Below are 21,015 nucleotides of genomic sequence, written 5' to 3' on the forward strand. Positions count from 1 at the left end.
GATCTCTTCCTCCTTTCCCATCTCCCTCCTTCTCCCAGCCATCCCCCAGTCACTTATACTCGCACTAATTTCATACCCTATGTTTAACAGTTCCTTAAAGTGTTCTCTCTACCTGCTCACCTTTTTCTCCATTCTCCACTAGCCATCTACAATTTTCATCTTCACTCCCATACTACCTTCTTTATCACTCTGTCCAATTCTCATTTACATTCTTCCACACTATTTCCTTTATCACCCTGACCAACTCTATCTCCTTCTAGGACATTTTCTTACATTCCATCCACTTTACACTCACATTCCTTCCAGATTCATCAAACACTCTCTTCTTACTCTCTCCCACTAATCTTTTCATCTCTCTCTTCTTCTCAACATATGACTGTCTATTCTGTCTCTCAATTTCCTCCACATCTCTGCTTACCATTCACTCATTATATGCTTTCTTCTTTTGCATCACAGCTAGTCTCACTTCTTCATTTCACCATGCTGTTTCCTGTACCCCTTTTCATCTTCTCTTCACCCCAAACACCACCTCACATGCTGCACAGATTTCTTCTGTGAATATCTTGCACACCCCTTCCATCTCCCCCATCTGCTCCAAATTATAATAACCCAATCACTCCTCCACTTCTCTTATATTCTACTTTTTTTCCATCCTTTTGCAACCTTTCCATCATCTTTGTATGGACTACTTCCTCCCACTTTTCTCTCCTTCTATTTATACATCACATAATATATATATCTTAACTTTCAATGCAACCAATTGGTGGTCAGAAAGTTCACTCCCCCAACCTCTGTATACCCTCACATCCAGCGCATACCTTCTCATTTTCTCATCCACACACATATACGGCAACTGCCTTCTGTTCATTCAGTTCACCACCCACCCTTCTCATTATTCGCCATGTACCTATGGATCATTTTGTGCCTCAAGAGGGTATTGGCTATCGCCAACCTCCTCCCCGCACGACTGTCCACTAGAACAGTACAATTCTCATTCACTTCTGCTGGCACATCCCACTCAGCAACTACTCCATCCACCTTCACATTCCCTACTTATCCATTCATGTTTCCAATCAAAAACACACTCCTACTCCTTGTAGACTCTTCCATGCATGCTTCCAAAATTGCCCAGAACTCTTTTCACTCTGCTCACATGGTCTTCTGTTGCCACACATACACACACAACTGCCCACGCTTGTATTCTTACTTTCAATTTAACCCACATAATCCTTGAACCAACTAAACCACATTCTCTTATATTCTCCTTCCATGTCTTGCACACAACAATAAATATGCCCTCTTTTGCCCTCTCATTCTCAACTACTCCAACACATATACCCAATCCATAAATCCACTCTCTCACACTCTCACCTTTCCATTTACTCCAGTCAATCCTCATATGTCAAATTTTTCATCCTAAAGCACCTAGCCAATCTCTCTCTCTTTCACCTCATCACTCGCACCCCTCACATTCCACAATGAAATCCGCATCATGTCCTTTGTATGGTCCATGGTCGTCACCTGTTGGTCAGTCATGTTCTGAGGCATTTTGTTCATCTTTTTAGTTGTTTTCTGGGAAGGGGTACTAACCCTCCGCCAACCCACAAGCTGATACGTAGAGAACACGTCTTGATTTATTATAAGGTTACCATCCAGTGTATTGAATGATTTCCTGTCTTAAAGGATATCACTTGGCTTGTCACTCAATGCAGTCACTCTAGAGCACAGTTTCACTACACTGAGTGAGTGGATGATAGGCACCCCCACAACCTACTACTACTAATAATAAAAATAATAATAATGAATTTAACCCACCACTCAGTTTGATACAGCATAACTCTGGTTAGCAAAGCACTCAAAACAACCATAACATGGGGCCATGTGACATCACTCTCAACTCCAGCCAAGCTCCATAAAGATGAAAATTTTATGGCACACAGTATCAAAAAAGCTGAAGAAATACATATAGCCCAACCTCACAACACATTCTTCAGCTTTTGAACTATCTATTTATCTATTGCCAGACGCCTTGATCCCATACGGGGTGGGGACAAACAAATCGCCTCCACGATGCCCCGTCCCCCACCATTTCACTGCCCTGCTCCCAACTCACACCCCCCTCTCTCATATACCTCTCCACTCCATCCCTCCATCTCATCCTCAGTCTCCCCCTCCATCTCCCCCCCTCCACCTCACTCACGTACACTCTCCTCGTCAGTCTCTCACCCTCCATCCTCTCCACATGGCCAAACCACCTCACTGTGTTCCTCCTAATGCTTCCTATCACATCCACATCAACACTGCAACGCTCCTTTATATCCTCATTTGTCAGCCTGTCTCTCCATGTGACTCCACTGCTCTCACTCTTGACTTATGTCCTTCCAACAACGTCCAAGCATCACTTCCATATGTTAGAGCTGAAGAAATGCATATAGCCCAATCTCACAACATATTCTTCAGCTTCTGAACTTAAAACAATATTTTCACTGCAGACAACAATAAATATTCCTTGAAATTAAGAGCTGACAGACTGTAAGTACTGCAATCTCATACATAGTCTGCCTATCTAACATCTACTCAATTACTGCCTCATCAAGAAGCATAAGAAACTGGGCCTAACTATTCAGTTCAGACATTAGGAACAGTGACCTGTCACTTTTCCATGAGAAGCATTATATTTGCAAAAACTCCAACCATTCCTTGGGCCAAATCTGGAAAGAATGTTTAACCCACTAGGCCACCAGGAATTCACTGGGTTACATAGTTACCAACCATTGTAGTAAATGGTTTCTGGGTTATGAGAAATTATTTGGCTAGTCAATCAATGTAGAGTTACCCGAAGGTAGCACTACATCGAGTAACTAGGCAATGGGTGCCCGGATAAAAATTTAACACCAAAAGCGCCAAAATGTACAATGAGAATACCTTCAACTCTCATGACTTGTGCTGACATACTGTTTTATCTGGCTCCAAAAATCATGACAGAAAGGTTTCACTGTACATGGTAAGTGTATCTTCCCATTTCTAACATACAAATAAGAACCCTGGAGTCTGGTTTTTATGAAAGAAACATGATTTTCCTAAGAAGAGGAAAGATAATATCTGGTATCACATGGAGGGATATGAAAAACTTCAGAGATATGAAGGCTAGCTAAAGAACCAGATATACACCAATTTGTGTTGCAGTGGCTGGTTTACACATGCCTGACATTGACTAGAAGCTCTAATATACATATTCAGCAGTGCTTTATGGGTCTTGAGGGGCAAATGATCTACTATGATAAGAAATACCACTGTCACTGGAGAATCTCACCCCTGCCCACTATTTCAAACAAAGGTATACAATGTAGTCGTATTAGAGGCAGGCTGCAAAATAATAGTGATACTGAATCAGCACTGTGTAGAGGAGAGTATGCAGAGGCAGAAAGGTGGGAAAGCTTGCTGATGAATCTCCTGACCATTTGGAGGATTTTTGTTACTTGAGGGTCATGATATATACTGGAAGTGGAGGTGGAGTTTGCTTGGTGGCATAGGTAAGGAGTAAGGAAAACTCTCAATTATCCAGTGTCTGGTGGACAAAGGGGTGATGTACTGACAGAAACTAATGTACTACCCTCCCCCCAAAAAAAACAAAGGGAGTCTAACCCCTATAAAACCCAATAACTGTGCCGTATAACTGTTCAAAACACCCTTGAATACTGTAATACTGGTAAACATGATAAAATGTTGTCCTGTACTATACACACACTGTACTCCAAACATCCAGAGGCAGAGTTAGGTATGGCAAGGAAGATTAGCAGGGCACACGGAAAGAGGATAGGCAGACCTAACCAAACATGATGGGTGAGAAAGATGGGTGAGGCATGAATGACAAATAAAACCGACGATGTTAGGGGGAATAAACTTACCAGAGAGTACCAGAATTTCTTGATATGAGTAAATTTTCTGTGGTTAGTGACAGTTATGGCCAGGTGTCAAGCAAACTTTGCTGTCATATCCTTGGACTCCACCGTCTGCACCATGCCACCACAGATCCATGGCTGGCAATACCACTTCTGTACCACTTCAACACTGCCTGGTCTAAATCCTGGTGCTTGGGTCTGGCCATCGTTTTCTGTCCAAGATGCCAGGATGTCTGCTAATACTTAGTCCCATACCAAAAGATCTGTTCTTGTGCCTTCTCGATGTCATGCAGGGCCACTCAAGACACCACAAAACTCAGCTGCCCAACTCACTATCCATACCTCATCCAATTTCCTCCCACTCCCACTTCTTTCAGAAAGAAGGGACCTTCTGGTGGACATGGTAGGTGGAAGTGCTACAGTGACACATGCCAGCAGAAGGCAAGAGGCTAGCACAACATGCAGAAGGGTATGGATGACAAAAAATATGATGCACTACATCGTATGCACAGCTGCCACACAGCATGACAGTAATGGAAAGTGCATGTGGAACGGTGGCCAGGGGGGGAAGGGGGGACGAAACATCATCCCTAATGGAACGAGTTACGCAAGAGGGGGAGGAAGTATGAAATGTTCTGAGGAGGAGACTATACATACAGTAGGTGTATTTACTATTGAACAAAAAACAAAAGACAGTGACATACAGGTAACCAATTAGAAAGAAAATTGCCAAATTTAGCAACATCAAAAGCAGTGCTTTGGTGGTGAGACTCACAGAGCTCCTGACAAATGGTGTGGATTTTGATTTTCAGGTTTCCCACAGAATTTTTAAAATTTGCCCCCATTTACTGTGACAAATACTGATGCCTCCTGGATAACCAACACTTTACTGTAGCTAGAAGGGATTCAGGGAGGTGTTGCTCCTCCAGGCATTGAGAGAGCTCTCCTTCTGTGCTAGGGAGTCCATGTATGCAATTTGTGTTAGGAATGTATTGCTGTACACTAGTGAGACTTGGGTGGTAAAGGAGGAGGATATTTACAGGCAAAAGGGTACAGAGATGAGAATGATTTGATGGATGTGCTGACAGGCCTGGGGTATTTAGGACTGTGAATGAAGAGTTGAGAGGAAGGATGGGTCTTGAATGTATTATTGTTGTGAAGAGAAGGGTTGACTGAGATGGTCTGGGCATGCAGAAAGGTTGGAAAATGACAACTGGGTGTGGTGGGTGAGACTGGTGAACGCTGAGGGTGGAACTGAGACACACTGAAAAGACTTGGGATGTGGTCATACAGTGTAGCCCTCAGGGATAAGGGACAGAAAACATATGCTGCTAGAGATTGAAATGCATGCAAGTCACCATTAGGTGATCAAGCCAGATCTATACAAGCATGTTGGAGCCTTTATAAATAATCGAATCATCATCATCATCATCCAAACCATCACATTATTTGTTTATAAAGTCTACAGTTCCACAAGTCCCCAATAAAATCCAAGCCACTAGCAAGTCTGAACAAATATGACTAAAAGGGGGAAAATGAAATATAATCTATCAATCTATCTATTGCCAGACACCTTAATCCCGTAAGAGGTGGCCACAACCAAATCGCCTCCATGTCGCCCTGTTTCCCGCCATTTCACTGCCCTGCTCCCAGCTCACACACCCCTCTCTCATATACAATACCCCTCCACTCCATCCCTCTCCCCCCCTCCACCTCACTCACATACACTCTCTTTGTCAGTCTCTCACTTTAATTTGTGTTGTGCCATGGAAAAATACTATCCAAAAGCTTTCTCTCAAACTCACACTGGCTTCATGCAACTTCATTCCACAGAAAATGGGTTCCTGGTTTCCCTCCAGTGTGTGCTGTCTCCCCATGCTAAACCAAAAAGTCATATGGTAAAAAGCAATAACACTCCAGCCAAAAAGAGCTTATTCTTAATGGGCAGAGCCACCTTACATATTTAAGTGATCCACCATAGCTCGGCTGGAATGGTGAAAAACTGTAATTTCAGGTCAGCATTAAAGCTGATATGAGGTAGTGTTCGAAATGTTCTTTCTGTCCCAACAATTTACCCTATCATATAGTGGAATGGTTATTTATATACAGTATATATAGGTACAACACCAATTTTCCAGCGCCCTCGGTACCAAAGCCTTGCAGGATGAATAGTTTTTCTCGACTAACCGCGGCCACATTGTCACAAATAATAACTGAATGGGGACCAATGGAGGTCATGTATAAGGCAACTGAATAATACACCTCTGACTAACTATCCTTCAGTGTTATCACACTTGTTCTAATTTTTGTTCTTTATGGAACAATTGAGCCTGGTTTCTTTTCAAGCAACCTGACAAGTCCACTTCATCCGACACTGCTGAAACCATTCCATCATCACTTTATCATGCTCAGTACTCATACCATCTTTCATAGTTTTTCTAATGTTTATTTGCTTCTTCAGTACTCATACCATCTTTCATAGTTTTTCTAATGTTTATTTGCTTCTCCTAATCACTGTCTGCATAGGATTTCAGTATTTTTTCCCCCTTGCATCTTTGTATGACAGGTAGTTGGCATACCAACATCATATGTGTTGCACACCTTCCACACAGGAACACCATGGCCAAGATTGGGCAACAGTTCTACCTTAACCTGCCTTGATGTTTTTTGTTTCAGCACAATAAAAATGTTTTACTGCATTAAATCCCCAACACTGTTAATACATCACTGTGACCAGACAAGAGGTGAAAATATAAATGAAGACATGGGCGGCCGAAGCAGTAGGTCACTGGGTGGCAGCTATATATCAGCTAATATGGTAACGGTATGTCTCATGGTGACTGGCTTCCACACACAAACAACCCTGAAACATCTACCAACAGTAAAAGTCCTCTCATTCGGCATCTGGCCTTACAGTATTTGCAGTCTTTCAGCGTTTTCATAAAGGGCTGTACTATAAAAACCCAGAGTTTAGGCAGTCCAAAGTCGACGTTCGGTCATCAGATGTTCCTGAGTGTCAGTCATCCTTACTATAAAATATCTGGCCCATTAGTCTTGTCAAAACCCACTTAAGAGTTTGAATGCCGCAACAGTCGCTAATTTGGGTGACAATGCACTACATGAGGCCTAACAGTGTGCAATTTTCAACCCCTAAGCGCCACCTGACGTGTATAGCTGTCATAATTTTGGGCGCAGAGCAATGCCGGTTGACGCGTAAAGAAGCAAGTGTCTTCCCGCCACCCTTTGAACATTAACTTCTTACTCATCAAGGGGACCACCTGGAGACGTGGGGATACTTTCATCTGAAAGAGGTAGTCTTATGTATCTTTAATTTTTTCTCTTGCTTTTGTAGTTTGGAAGATATTAGGGTTTGAAGTAAGGGTATTTTTTCCAAAATCACGAAATCCCCTGTAGGGTGGAGCGTGCGGCATGGGAAAAACCCCAGTGTGTGGGGGTTAAATGTTTCTTCTGTTTAATAAACCAGACTCTTCGCAAACCCACTCTAAGCTGTTGTTTTCATGTAGGAAATATGTATTTATGCATTAGAATTGGTAAAAAATTATGGTAAAATGCATAAAAAGGATGTATTTATGAGCAAGTTACAGTACTGGTATACTGTATAGGCTAAGCATGTATTAGAATTTACCCTCCTTTGCCATTATTTGCAGGAAATGATTATTAACCCCTTAACCGCGGGGCGTCACTTTTGTGACGCTCGGGCGCAATGGATCATACCGCGGGGCGTCACTTTTGTGTTTCTGTGTTATTTTGAATTATCCCGGGCTTTCAAGTGGTGGCTTGTATCATCTATCAGTACTGCCAATGTCCAACACTAGTCAGCGCTCCAAATCTCATCTGTACTCCCATCCATTGTTGACATTTTAGCGATTTTCCCCCCTTCCTGACTCCCCTCCTCACCTCCCCGGCTGCGCTGCGCTAAGCAAATCTCCCCCGGATTTTTCCACAGATTTCATCCATTGAAATAAGCCCTATGCCCTATACTTATACAAAATAATATATATATAAAAAAAAATAAGGTAAGTGATACTGGTATACACCAGGAATTGGCTAATTATCACCTGACAACACCTCACATGCATTCATTCGCTACATTACCACGGTAATTTCCCCTTTGAATTATGCCTTGTAATCTATTTCTGTAATAAAAATATATATCAGAAAGGAAGGGAGAAGCCTAAGTGACATTTACATTCACCTGGAACTACTGTAACTATTTCTTTATGTATTGCCGAGATTTTCTACCAATAATTTATTAGCATGTAAGTTTGCAGCTGTCATCCTCATTGTCACTGTCAACCCTTGCCCTCTCAGATAAGCCGTGGCATTTAGTTCCTTGTCCTCCGCTGTGGTCAAAACATGTCGCACTCGCGCCCCGCCATTTCTGCCACTTCTGCTCCCATTGCAAAGGGCCCCGTGACCTCTACACCCAGAAAAACTCGTGAGGGAAGCAGGAAAGGACTAAGTGACTCTACAGTGGAACGTGAACTAGCGAAATTGTCAATGGTGATGATGGATAGTGATTTTGACCCTTCAGGGGATTCGTGTGATGAGACGGGTGAGGAAATCGTGCCAGAAAGTACTAGTACGAGTGCTTCAGTGTCCAAAGTTATCCCTAGCTCCAAGGGAAAGGAGCCGTTAGTGCAGCAAGGGAAGGAATTTGGGAAGGGAGTGAAAAGGCGGCGTGTTAGCCCCGGAACAATGGCCTTGCGTGACCCAGTCCGCCATGAGTCCCGAGTTGATTCACCTCCCCGTTCCCCAAGCCCCACTTCACTCATTTCTTCCTCTTCTTCTGCTGAATTATCTCCGGAGTCTTCGTCGTCGAAGTCACCACCAGTATCAATAGTGAAGGCAGGCCGTAGAGGAAGAGGTAAATTCCTGACCCGTAAAAGTAGAGTTGCTACTAAAGTAAGGGCTGCTAGTGCTGTATGGCAACTCAGGGTCAGTGCGAGTGACCTTGAACGTGGTAAATCTCCCTCAAAGCCACCCACCACCCTCACCCACCCTACAACGCCACGACAGGGAATCCTGGACGCCTTTGCATGGACGGAAGGGTCCGATTTTGTCCCAGAACATTTAGATTTTGATGACAGTTCCTTAGGAGTACAGCCTGCCTTCACTCTTGACAATGATGCTGAGTGTGTGGACTTCCTTTTGGCCTTCCTAGATGACGAAGTCATGCAGCACATATGTGATGAGACCAACAGGTATGAATCACAACGTGCTGCAAGTGGTACAGGTGCAGCCAAGATGCAACAGTGGTCCATGCTGGGAGTGCAGGAGCTTATGTGTTCTTCGCCCTCATGCTTCTCATGCCACACTCAAAAAAGCATGAGTTGGAAGAATACTGGTCCATGGACCCCTTACTACCCTCACCCACCTTCAATAAGTACATGGCCAGAGATTGCTTCCGGAACATCATGGGAAACCTGCACTTTGCCGACAACGATGTACCTTCCCAAACTGACCCACTCTGGAAGATCCGGGAGATTCTGAGCAGAATGAAGGATAAGTTTATGTCATTCTTCCACCCCTTTCAGAAGGTTGTCATTGACGAATCCTTGGTTTTGTTCAGAGGACGTCTTCGGTTTGTGCAGTACATTCCAAGCAAACGCCATCGCTTTGGAATCAAGTTCTTTGTACTGTGCGACGGTAAGACGGGGTACATCCTTGACTTCGTCATTTATTCAGCCAGGACTGTCGATCTGGATAAAACACACCCCCTTGGCTTCTCAGGCTGTGTAGTGAAAGTGCTCCTTGAAAAGTATTTTGGTAGGAATCATGTGCTGTATACAGACAACTATTATACAGCACCGAAACCTGCCAAATACCTTTCAGAGCACGTCATTGGCTCCTGCGGCACTGTCAAAAGTAATCGTGCCCACTTCCCTAAATTCCCAGAGGCAGGAACCTTGCAGCGAGGAGACGTGCACCTACGCAAGTCTGAGAAGATGCTGGCAATACAGTGGCATGACAAGAGGGTCGTGCACATGCTCACCACCATACATAAGGGGGAAATGACAGACAGTGGGAAGGTCGACCGTAGGACAGGCGAACCTGTGATGAAACCTGATGCTGTGTTAGACTACAATATCAACATGCGGCTGGTGGACATGTCCGACATGATGATTGGTGAGATCGACTGCCTCAGAAAGAATACTAGTGGTACAGGAAAGTTTTTCTGCATCTCATAGACATGACGATGCTGAACGCCTTCATCCTGTACAAGATGAAGGTCAAGCCACCCAAGTCCTTCTCCCTGAGGTTGTTTGCCAGGACTTGTGTTCAGCAGCTGCTGGAAAGATATGGTAGGGTGACAGCAGCAACTCCAAGGCGCCATCCAGTGACACTTCCCAACAGACTTGAGCAGAGGGCGTACATGGATCGGCACAGACTGGTGCTAATGCCTGCCACAGGCAAGAGGAAGGCTGCGATCCGCAGGTGCCAGGTGTGTGCACATACCACCCGACGCACACCTGAGCACAAACGCACCTCTTGGCAGTGCGCTGAGTGCCAGGTTCCCCTCTGTGTTACCTGCTTCTTTGATTACCACAGCCAGATGCAGTTCTAAAAGTGCAAGTGGGAAAAGATAGTAATGTGAAAATAATGTGTAAATAGCAAGTGAAAGCAATGGATGTTCAGTACATATGATTGAACAGTGTACAGTATTATAGTTTTACTGAAAGTGACAGTGAATAACATAGTGTAAGTAAAATAGAAGGGTAAATATTGAAAATACAATAGAAAATGTAAATAGTAATGTAAGTAATTAGTAATATAAGAATATGAGTACAAATACTTGATGTTATAACAGTGAAAGTGAATCTGTGGCTCTCTACGTATTTTACTGAATGAAAAATTGAATGACTTCAGTGATAATAAACTAATACTACTGAAGGAAACGTATGGATAAAAACTCCAGATATATATAAGTGTTTTATAGTAATAGAAATATAAAGTGTGAGGGGTTTTATGAATAATAAATGACAAGAGCGAACTAGCGCAAGTGGGAAGGTCATACGCGCTCGTAATTTTCATTGCTTTCACAGTGGGTTTTTTTTGGAGTATGGATCCCAAACTACTTGATAATCATAGAGTAGTGTTTATAGTGTTAATATCTGGCTATGGTAATCATATTACGGGTTGTCGGGAAGTGTAAAGTGGAGACTTCGTTACCCAACTTCAGAGGTCTCCACAAGTCCTATGGTAATCGACGAAGGCTCAACAAACATCCCAGAGGAAAGCTGAAGCTATGTGCCATTAGCATATTTAATTTTAATATTCTAGGACTAATAACTGATTTTTGGCAAATATTTTTTGATAGTCTGTCGGAGCCCGAATAACCCCGTGGGACATGCAAAACATTGGTAAACATGCCCGCGGTGTAAGGGTTAAAGATATCTAGATTGGAATTTATCCGAGCAAAGTGAATGTATTTTTGCAAACTTCATAAACTTTCGCGATAAGTTTCCTGCCAGCTCACCAGTCAGAAACTACACTGCAGTAAATCCAGATTATGTACACCTCTCCTCATGTAACAGTACATCATATGTTCCTAAATTTGTATTGCATAATGTAAATACATACTTAATACAGAATTATTTTTGTCATGCAGACTGCTTTGCTTCTCTACAAGCTGGATGATTAGTGACATTCATTGCAGCACCATCACATAAGGGATGCACAAACACTCCTTCATTTTTATCCCCAGCAATTTCTTTCCACACCTATCATCTAACCATGACCAGCAGACCATGTTGGAAAATATAGATTATCAGATGTGTGTACTGTCACAGTTGTACATTCTATATATCTGGCTATAGTTTCTTCCCCATATTATTGCCACCTTCCCTGTCTTGGCTGGTAAAAGTAAATTTCCATTCTAGCTCAACAATTATACTCCACTTGTATTCACATTCTTGATTATTACATTTCCCTTTAGTGTGAAATTATTTAAGTTACTTGATACAGTACAGTTTTCTTTTTCTATCTCAGTCTGCTAGATAAATCTTACTTCTTTTCCCAGAAATCATTCCAACTCTATAGAACTTTTATCTAATTCTGTTTTATACATTTTCAGGCTCCTTACAGTTCTGTTTTCCTAGCTTTCTTGAAGTTGCTCCCCTGCACTAAATATTTATCTCATTATTTCCTTTTTCCTGCAGGCACTGTTTAACTGCTCCTTCATGTTTTTATATAACTCTTCCATCCAAATCAATATTTTTTGCCTTTCCTACACCTATCTACTCCATTACAATAACTACCTATTTTTTGTACTACATATACATGGTGCAGGCCATTTCTTGGGGCCTGCAGCTATATACAGGTAAGAAAATCTCCTGGGACAAAGATGCCTCAGGATTTGAAATAATCTGCATTGTTTTATTAACAAATTTTGTATTAAAGCCAAAAGATCTATGGTATGCTCAAAACTGAGTGTTTGATTGAAATAAGTAAATATTTCAGACATCATCCTAACCAACCAATTCACTCTTCTGGAAACTTCACCTAACTTTACCTTAATTAAATCAACTTATTATTTTGGTGCAAAAATGAATTACATATTTCAATAACGAACTTATGTGATTGCATTTATTTGTTATTACTAATGAAATTATTCTTTTTTTTTTTTTTTCTTTTTTACCCATTCTCTAACTTAACAGTGCAAAGGAACACTACCCCTAACTAACCATTTACCAACACTGGCCTAACTCTGGTATCTGTAATTTCTGCCATGTAATATAATACCGTAAATATAGTCTGCTTATAAGTTATATATTTATTTAGCCTCAAATATGGGGGAAAAAGTTGTACTGTACCACGGTACTACAGTAAGTAATGTGCCCTTCATTATTTTATCAACCACTGCAGCTGCTGCAAATCAACTACTGTATACATTTGAACTGCATGTAATGCACTTCAAGAAGCACCCCATTATATAAAAAAAATATATATCATTTATTTAATCACTTTCCAGTGCCAAATGTAACAAATTTGACTAGCCTAAGGCAGAAGCTTATAGGCTTCCTCTCAAATGTGATAACTACAGCAATGAGCTGGCTAACACACAAACTCTGATATTGCTGCTGCTTCAAAAATCTGTTGAGATATTCCACAGATACTCTGAAATTAACTTCATAGCACAATTTATTGTTATAAATCCATTTACTGTGCACCACATTGCCACCCCACCCCAAGGCAAGTTTTGTTTACTTGTATTCAGTACAGAAATGCTTAGTCTTGTAAAAGCTTCTGAACAGATCTGGATATTTCGTATATTTTAGCCTGTCAAGGAAAATTTTATTCCCAAATTATTCAGTGTTTATTAATGGAAAAGCCAGCTATCATATTTATGAATATTAAAGTTTGTTACACAAAAGGGGTGTCTCGTGGCATTCATCCTCTTGTAATATTCCAATACTATTTATATGCCATAACTAGCAAACAAGAGTCTGGCGTAAACAGAAAATTTATTTATGGTACAAAATACGGAAACGTCAGATGCTCACATCTGGCAATACTGGCATTATTTTTATAGTACCGTCCAAAGTCCCATTACGAAAGGTCTCTGCTCTTCCAGCGCATATGCTCAGCATATCCATGATGGGGTTACTGACTCGCCACCGGTACACGTGCACCCAGAGTTGCCAATTTGGTGCTGCTGGTGTTAGATCTAGCACTTTTCATAATAATTTAGTGCCAATAAATATTAGATTTTCTTCTATGTCTAGCCCATCTTGAAGTCCAGCTGTGAACAAAAATTTGAACAGTTCACCTATAGCTTAGTGCGTTTTAAAGTTGAGCTTAGTGCTTTTGAAGATTTCTGCTTGCTAAAACCGCATGCACCGTTGGCAATCATGACTCATGAGTGTCTTGCTTTGTCAGCGAGACCTTTCAAAAGTTTGGAAACTTTGTTGTGCTATTTTACAGTGTACATATGTAAATACACCTATGTTAAGGTAGGTTCATGTGTATTGTATCTATGATACATTAAATATTAGTTGCTACTCATGCAGTAGCCCCTGATATATCTAAAGCTTTCGAAAGAGTGTGGCACCGTTCCCTGCTGTCCAAACTCCCTTGCTACCGACTAACGTCTATTGTTCCTCTGATTTCCTCATAGCTCAGTGACAGAAAAATAAGAGTAAAAGTAGATGATGTATATTCCAATTTCCACTCAATTAACACCAATGTGCCAAAAGTATCAATTTTGGCACCAACCCTATCCCTGGTTCTTATTAATGATCTCTTATCTTTCACCCACAATCCCATCCATTCATTAGCAGATAACATTTCACAGTTCATCCACACTCAAACACCCATTTACAGAGTTTAATATCTCTAACTTTCAACTCAGTACAGCCATCTCCATAAATCAAGACTTATCTAAGATCAATGGATGGGGACAAAATAACCCTGTCTCATTTAATGCTAGTAAAACCAAACATATACAATTTACTAATAGACAGACATTGCCAGATTCATATATTACCTTCAATGCTATTCATGTTCCCATCTCCAAAAGTACTGAAATTCTCGGTTTCACTTAACAATGCCCTTAGCTGAGCCTCTCATGTCAGATCACTTGCTAAAACCGCCTCAAAGAAACTTGGATTATTGTACAGAGTCCGTAACTTCTTCACTGATGAGCAGTTAGCTATAATTTATAAGACTCATGTGTGCTCCCAGCTTGAATATTGCTCACCCTTGTGGAGCGGATGTGGAGAGGTTGCACTAAAACAACTAGACAAATTCAGAACAAAGCTGTTGGAATTATTAATAATCCTGCTATTTTAAATAAACTACCTCCCCTACAAGTAAGAAGGAATGTTGCCTCCACTGCATTATTTTACAGATACTTCTATGGCAAATGCTCAGACGAAGTTGCGTCCATTGTGCCACCTCTCCATGCCTTCCCTCATGCTACAAGGGGATCTGGTAGTGCTCATGACTGGAATGTCATGCAGCCATATTGCAGAACTTTTGCCTATCAGAATTCTTTTATTCTCTAAACTGCAACTATCTGGAACTCACTTCTCCGGAGTTGTTTCCCCCCACTCTTCAACCTACAGCTGTTCAAGTAAAAATGTTACAGATATTTTATGAAGGGAGGACACCAGTAATCTGGTGTATGGATTATTATTATTTTTTATTCATTTGTTTTTCCATCCTCTGTTCTGTTATTTAAAGAAAAAAAAAAAAAAAAAAAAAAAAAAATAGTGCTTAGGGTTGACCAATAATACTTGCTAGAGACTGCAACTGCACTGGGGTGATAGACCATGACTGCTAGAAACTTTCTGGCTGGTTTTCCTGGTAATCCAACAGTTTCTGCTTTTTTGGCACCTGCTTGGTCCTGAAGATGCCGTATGAGAGGACTTTTACTGTATCGATTTATTGCAAGATGCCTTAATCTTGTAAGGGTGGCCAACAACAAATCATCTCCATGTTGCACTGTCCCCCGCCGTTTCACTGCCCTGCTCCCAGCTCACACACCCCTCTCTTATATAACTCTCCACTCCATCCCTCCAGCTTATCCTTGGCCTCCTCCCTCTCCCCCCATCCACTTCACTTACATACACTCTCCTCATCAGTCTCTCCTCTCCATATGGCCAAACCATCTCAATGTATTTCTCCTAACACTTCCTGTCACATCCACATCCACATCCACATCCACACCACAACCACTCCTTCACTTCCTCATTTGTCAGTCTGTCTCTCCATGTGACTCTACATGCTCCTCTCAAATAACTCATTTCTACTGCTGTCACTCTTGACTTGTGTCCCTCCCACAAGGTTCAAGTTTCACTTCCATATGTTAGAATTGGCTTCACAAAACTGTCATGCAGTGACATTTTTATTTCCATGCTCACTTCCCTGTTCCTTATCACTGCTTTGAAAGAATTGGCAATCTTTCTTCCTTGTTGTACTCTTTCAAGCATTTCACCTGCTAAACTTCCATCCTGACTCAGCACAATACCCAAGTACTTAAATGCAATCACATTTGCCATTTCCTCCTCATCCAACCTCACTGTACATTCAGTGACATCATTTCTCTTGAAGACCATAACTTTACTCTTCTCTACATTCACCTTTAGATTCCGTTTCTTACACTCTCCCAAACCCATTCACCAAACCTTGCAGCTCCCTTTCATCTTCACTTAACATCACAGTCTCATCTGAAAACAACAGTACATGGAGAGTCTAAACACTGCCCTCTCTCATTAGGGCTGCTCCAACAGCCACTGCCCTACCATGCAGCTCTTTAATAACCCCATTCATATACAGATTGAACAACCACGGAGACATAACACATCCATGTTTTAATCAAACCTTCAAATAAAAAAATTCACTCAGTTCACTGTCCACAAGTGCTGCAGTCTTAGCACCCTCATACATACTCTTCACAGCATTAAGCAGCTTCCCATTTACTCCATATATTCTTAATAGTTTCTACATTCCTTGTCTATCCACCCTGTCATGTGCTTTCTCCAAATCCATGAAGGCCACATACAACTTCCTTCCCTTCTCTAGAAACTTTTCCACTAAAGACCTAAGAATGATTATCTGATCTACACAACCCCTTCTCTTCCTTAATCCCCCACATCCTGGCCGATTTTTCATCAATGACACCCCCCCCCCTCCCGGCCGTTTCCCCCCCCCCTCACACCTCTGTTTTTTGTGAAAAACTATGGAAAAACACAAAAAGTGCTCATCTGATCTTATAAGTGACTTATATTGGTGTCCCTTTGAACACCTGGTACTGTGTTCTCTGGAGCCATGCTGCTGCTGTCACATTTTCTATGGTAGCAGTACCTATTGCAAACCATTCAGAATAGGAAGATATTTGTTCACTTGGTACAAATTTACATGTTGTACAAGAATATATTGGTTTTCACACAATAATATAGGCGATATAAGCGTTGTTTCACTCACCGACCACATCACCTTCCTTGGTGACGTTACCTCCTCATCACTACTCGTTTCTTCCTCTGGCTCCACATAATCATTGTTCTCCACATCGTCATCGATTAGGGAATCACTCTCGTCTTGAATTTCATCATCAGAGAGACCGTAGCGCAACATGTCTTTACTGGCCAGGTCACTGCTAACAGGTGTGTTGCCGAGACAATGGCATGGGGGGGGGGGTGTCATGCTGCGTCAGGTAGTGTTGCCGCCTGGTGGCGGGTAGAAGAAGGTCTCCCACATACGCCTACCAAAAATCACCCACAAAACTTGAAAAATGTGCAAATGACGGACCTCGCAATTGCAGAACGTACCGGTACGTTGACGGGTGTCAGCGTGAAAAACAGTTCTGACGTACCCATTAGTTGACAGGACACAGCAGGTTAAACCTCCTTGTTCTTCTCCAACTAATTCCTCTGTTCTTTCTTTAGCTCTGTCAATAAGTATCCTACCATATACTCTTCCTATTCCTATACACTCGACCCTCGATTTCTGGACTAAAAGGGGGGGAGACCAGTCCGGGAACCCCAGAAGTCCGGCCCCACATACCATTCCCCGGACTATTACCATACTTTGTCTAAATTCTCCAATACTGTCCAGAAATCTCTGATATTCCTGAGCATTCTGGAATGTATGCTAACAACATAACTAACATACACAGTACATAAAATAATAACACTGACACAATAACAATAATAATGACACAACAGTGGTATTTTGCTAGCTACAACCCTAAGAATGGTTGGTTAGACAGTTGTTGACGAGAATGTGGTGGGTATGATAGAAGATCAGAAAGCTGAGGAAAAAGAGGAAAATGCACAAGGAATGGAACATCACAAGGTAAGCCAACCACTCATCAGCTGACCAAGATACAAATACATAATCATCGAATGTGATCTCTATCTCGGACCGAACTGGGCAATTTTAACTGGAAAATGTTTTAATCTTTTTAGCCATATATGTTTGCACACCTAATTATTTGAAATTCAGTAAAAAATTTGTCCTTAATTTAATTATTAATAGAAAATCAGGATTCAGAGCGAAAATTTCTTCAAGTTAGCAGAAGTGTTTTGCCTCTATCCTAACAACTCGCTTTGACGGACTTTTGTATAAATATTGATTTACAATGCAGATACATTTTTTTGTACTCAATATAAATATTCATGCAAAACAGAAGTCTGTCAAGGCGTGCTGATGATCTGAATGGGAAATATCTGCTAACATTGACACATTTTAGCTCTGAAACCTAATTTTTAAATTAAATTACATAAAGTACAATTTTTTTAGCAGATTTCAGATAATTAGGTGTGTATTAGCCACTGTGGCGAAAAAAAATTAAATTACTTTCGAGTGAAAAGTGCTAATTCAGTATTTAGTCACAACAAGTCGGGTGAGCTAAGTGAGTAGGAATAGATTCCACTGACTTTGTTCGTAAGAAAATATTTTGTTTATTACTTATGAGTTTTATTGTGTACAAGCCTTCCATAAATTTTACTGTGTAGTGCAATAAACTATTTATAGTGGCATTTGAGAAAGGTAAAATGCAAATGGGATACTTCCACGAGGTAGAAGGAACTGATGAGGTGAAGCAGGTTGGTGGCCAAGATGCGTTTCATGTATGAAAATATCTTCTTTTGTGTGTTGCAAATGGCCTTTATCGAGTCAAAACCTTGCTAAAATTATACTGTGTTGTGCAGCAGACTGCTTATATTTTTATTTGAGAGAATAATGGCCGAACTTTTTTGAGAATCCCGGGCTTGTACGGGCATTTGTCCGGCATCTGATAATATTGTCTGGCCTCAGCCCATGTTCATGAAATCCAAAAACCAGGAAACAGGGGTACGGGGAAATCGAGGGTCGAGTGTACAGTAATCCCTCCACTGTCCAATGTAACAGAGCCAAAGGCATGTCCAGATGAGAGAAGGAAGAGAAAGAGGAGACATGATAAAGATGTATAAATGTACACATGGTACTGCAAAAATTGACAGACATAATTATACCACATGGGATGGTAGAAGAATAAAAGTACACTGTTATAAACTTAAGCTGCAAGGATGCTTGGGACATGTGAGAAAATATAGTTTTCCAAACAGAAATATAGCTAAATGGAAGCAATTAGATGAAAGTGTGGTAAGAATCTCCATACACTGTGGATAGTTGTAATGCTGGAGTAAGGACAATACAAGTGTAATACTCAAATCCTGTAAACTACACTCATTCATTCATTCATTCATTAACTAATCCTGTATTGCCCCACGAGGAACGTAGGAGCCCAGGCAAAGCATGTTGGTCCTGACATTTAAGATGAGAGTGACCAGCCTTACTCATCCCTGAGTGACATTACGTGAACACTAAACCCCAACCACCCCTTTGATATAAACTTGCACCGGCTCAATCCGACTGGAGCGCCATAATTACCCACTAAACCACCAGGCACCATAATTTGGTTATATGCTTACCACCCAGCATAGGAAATGGTTTTCTGGTGTAGAAGAAACCATTTGGCTTGTCAATCAGTGTTGTGTCACCCACAGACAGAAGGAAGAGGAAAGAATGAAGGAAAGAAAGACAAAAGTGGAAGGAAGGAACGAATGAAGGAAGAGAGGAATGGGCAGTCACCGAGAGCAGCACAACACTGGGTGACTGGATGGTGAGTGCCCCCACCAATCACTAAACAGGTGAAGAAACACACACACACACACACACACACACACACACACACACACACACACATATACACACACACACACAAATGGATATGCATACACAAATGAATGAATGGGCACAAATATGCACATGCTGCACAAATGCACAGGCATGCACAAATATGCATGCACACTGCCAGAATCCAGTCATTATAGGACAGTAGGGTAGATGGTTTGCTTAAAGTCAATTTAAGCTTTACATAAACAAAATTTCATCCTATCCATTGCCTCTCAGTAAAAGGCACTGATGGACAATATTACTGAAACACTTACTTGCAGAAAATATTTTGGTGCAACACATGGAATGTGTGTGTAAAAATAATGAAATAAAATAAATACTGCGCTTAAACCTTTGACCAGCAAGGATTTCCAAACATCTTCAACTTCTCACATCAGCATCATGCTTTGAAGTTTCAAAAAGCAACTTTAGTCATTCTACTGGTACAGTTATTTTAAGATCTGATATGCACAACACACAAGTGATAAAAAATATAAGAAAATATCAGCACTGAGGATAGGACATTCCATGTCAACTATAGCTAAATGGTGGAAATTCAGATTGGGAAAAAAAAAAAAAAAAAAAAAAAAAAAAAAAAAACAAATTACAAGTATAAAACACAACTTCATATAACCATAATGAATTCACCACAATTCATATCTGATCACAAAAACAAGCATTTTTTTACATTATTTGAATTCATTTCAACTTTTACTTTCTTTAAAATATTTTTTCTAATAAAGTGGCAACACATACTAATTTAAAACAACTTTATTTTTCTTACAATAGTTTTCCTAATAATGTGGCAACACATACAACATGCAGAATATTAAAATGTACTTTAGACAAAAGTCAACATGAACACTAACAACCATGTTAAAGGTACGTGGAAGATATTTTGGAAGTAAGGTATCTACAGTAAGTAAAACATTAGGAAAGTGTGGATCATTCACTATATGGATGAAGGAATTCTGTTTTACTAAATCCAAGTCCAGAAATACTAAGAAATTCTTACTACAACCCTCCACTAAAAAGCAACAACAACAGAAGATGGACAGAGGTATCCCATGGCCGGTCTTGCAAGGAATGGTAAGGGTAGAGGCAGACGTTGCAACCCAAAGAATCAGTTTCTCAGGTACAGTAGCCACTCAAAATGTCAGCAGTGTCAGTCATGTGCTATCATATGATAGTTCATTTGATAATGGGAATGCAATCCAGATTACACTAAAGTATCTATTGTACTACTGTATATACTGCACTGTCATGTGCTATGACAAACCTCGACATGGGGGTTTCCAAACAGGAAGCATGGTATAATACTGATGTTGATTATCTACTGGTGATATGCACAGAATCCAATACATTACTTTTTCTTAAGGGGTGGGAGAGTTTCATCCATATGCCATAACAAGGGAAAGTATAGTTATCT

The 21,015-nt window shown here is 40.9% G+C and overlaps 1 protein-coding gene across 2 annotated transcripts in view; it reads right to left on the reverse strand.

Moving 5' to 3' along the window:
• The window catches only part of Art4 (arginine methyltransferase 4), a 178,835-nt gene that overhangs the window by 38,431 nt on the left and 119,389 nt on the right, over nt 1–21,015 (reverse strand). The gene's annotated exons all lie outside the window — the stretch shown is intronic.

The sequence above is a fragment of the Coenobita brevimanus genome, chromosome 57 (assembly GCF_032717465.1).
Source record: "Coenobita brevimanus isolate Jiangsu-jjx chromosome 57, ASM3271746v2, whole genome shotgun sequence".
NCBI lineage: Eukaryota > Metazoa > Arthropoda > Malacostraca > Decapoda > Coenobitidae > Coenobita > Coenobita brevimanus.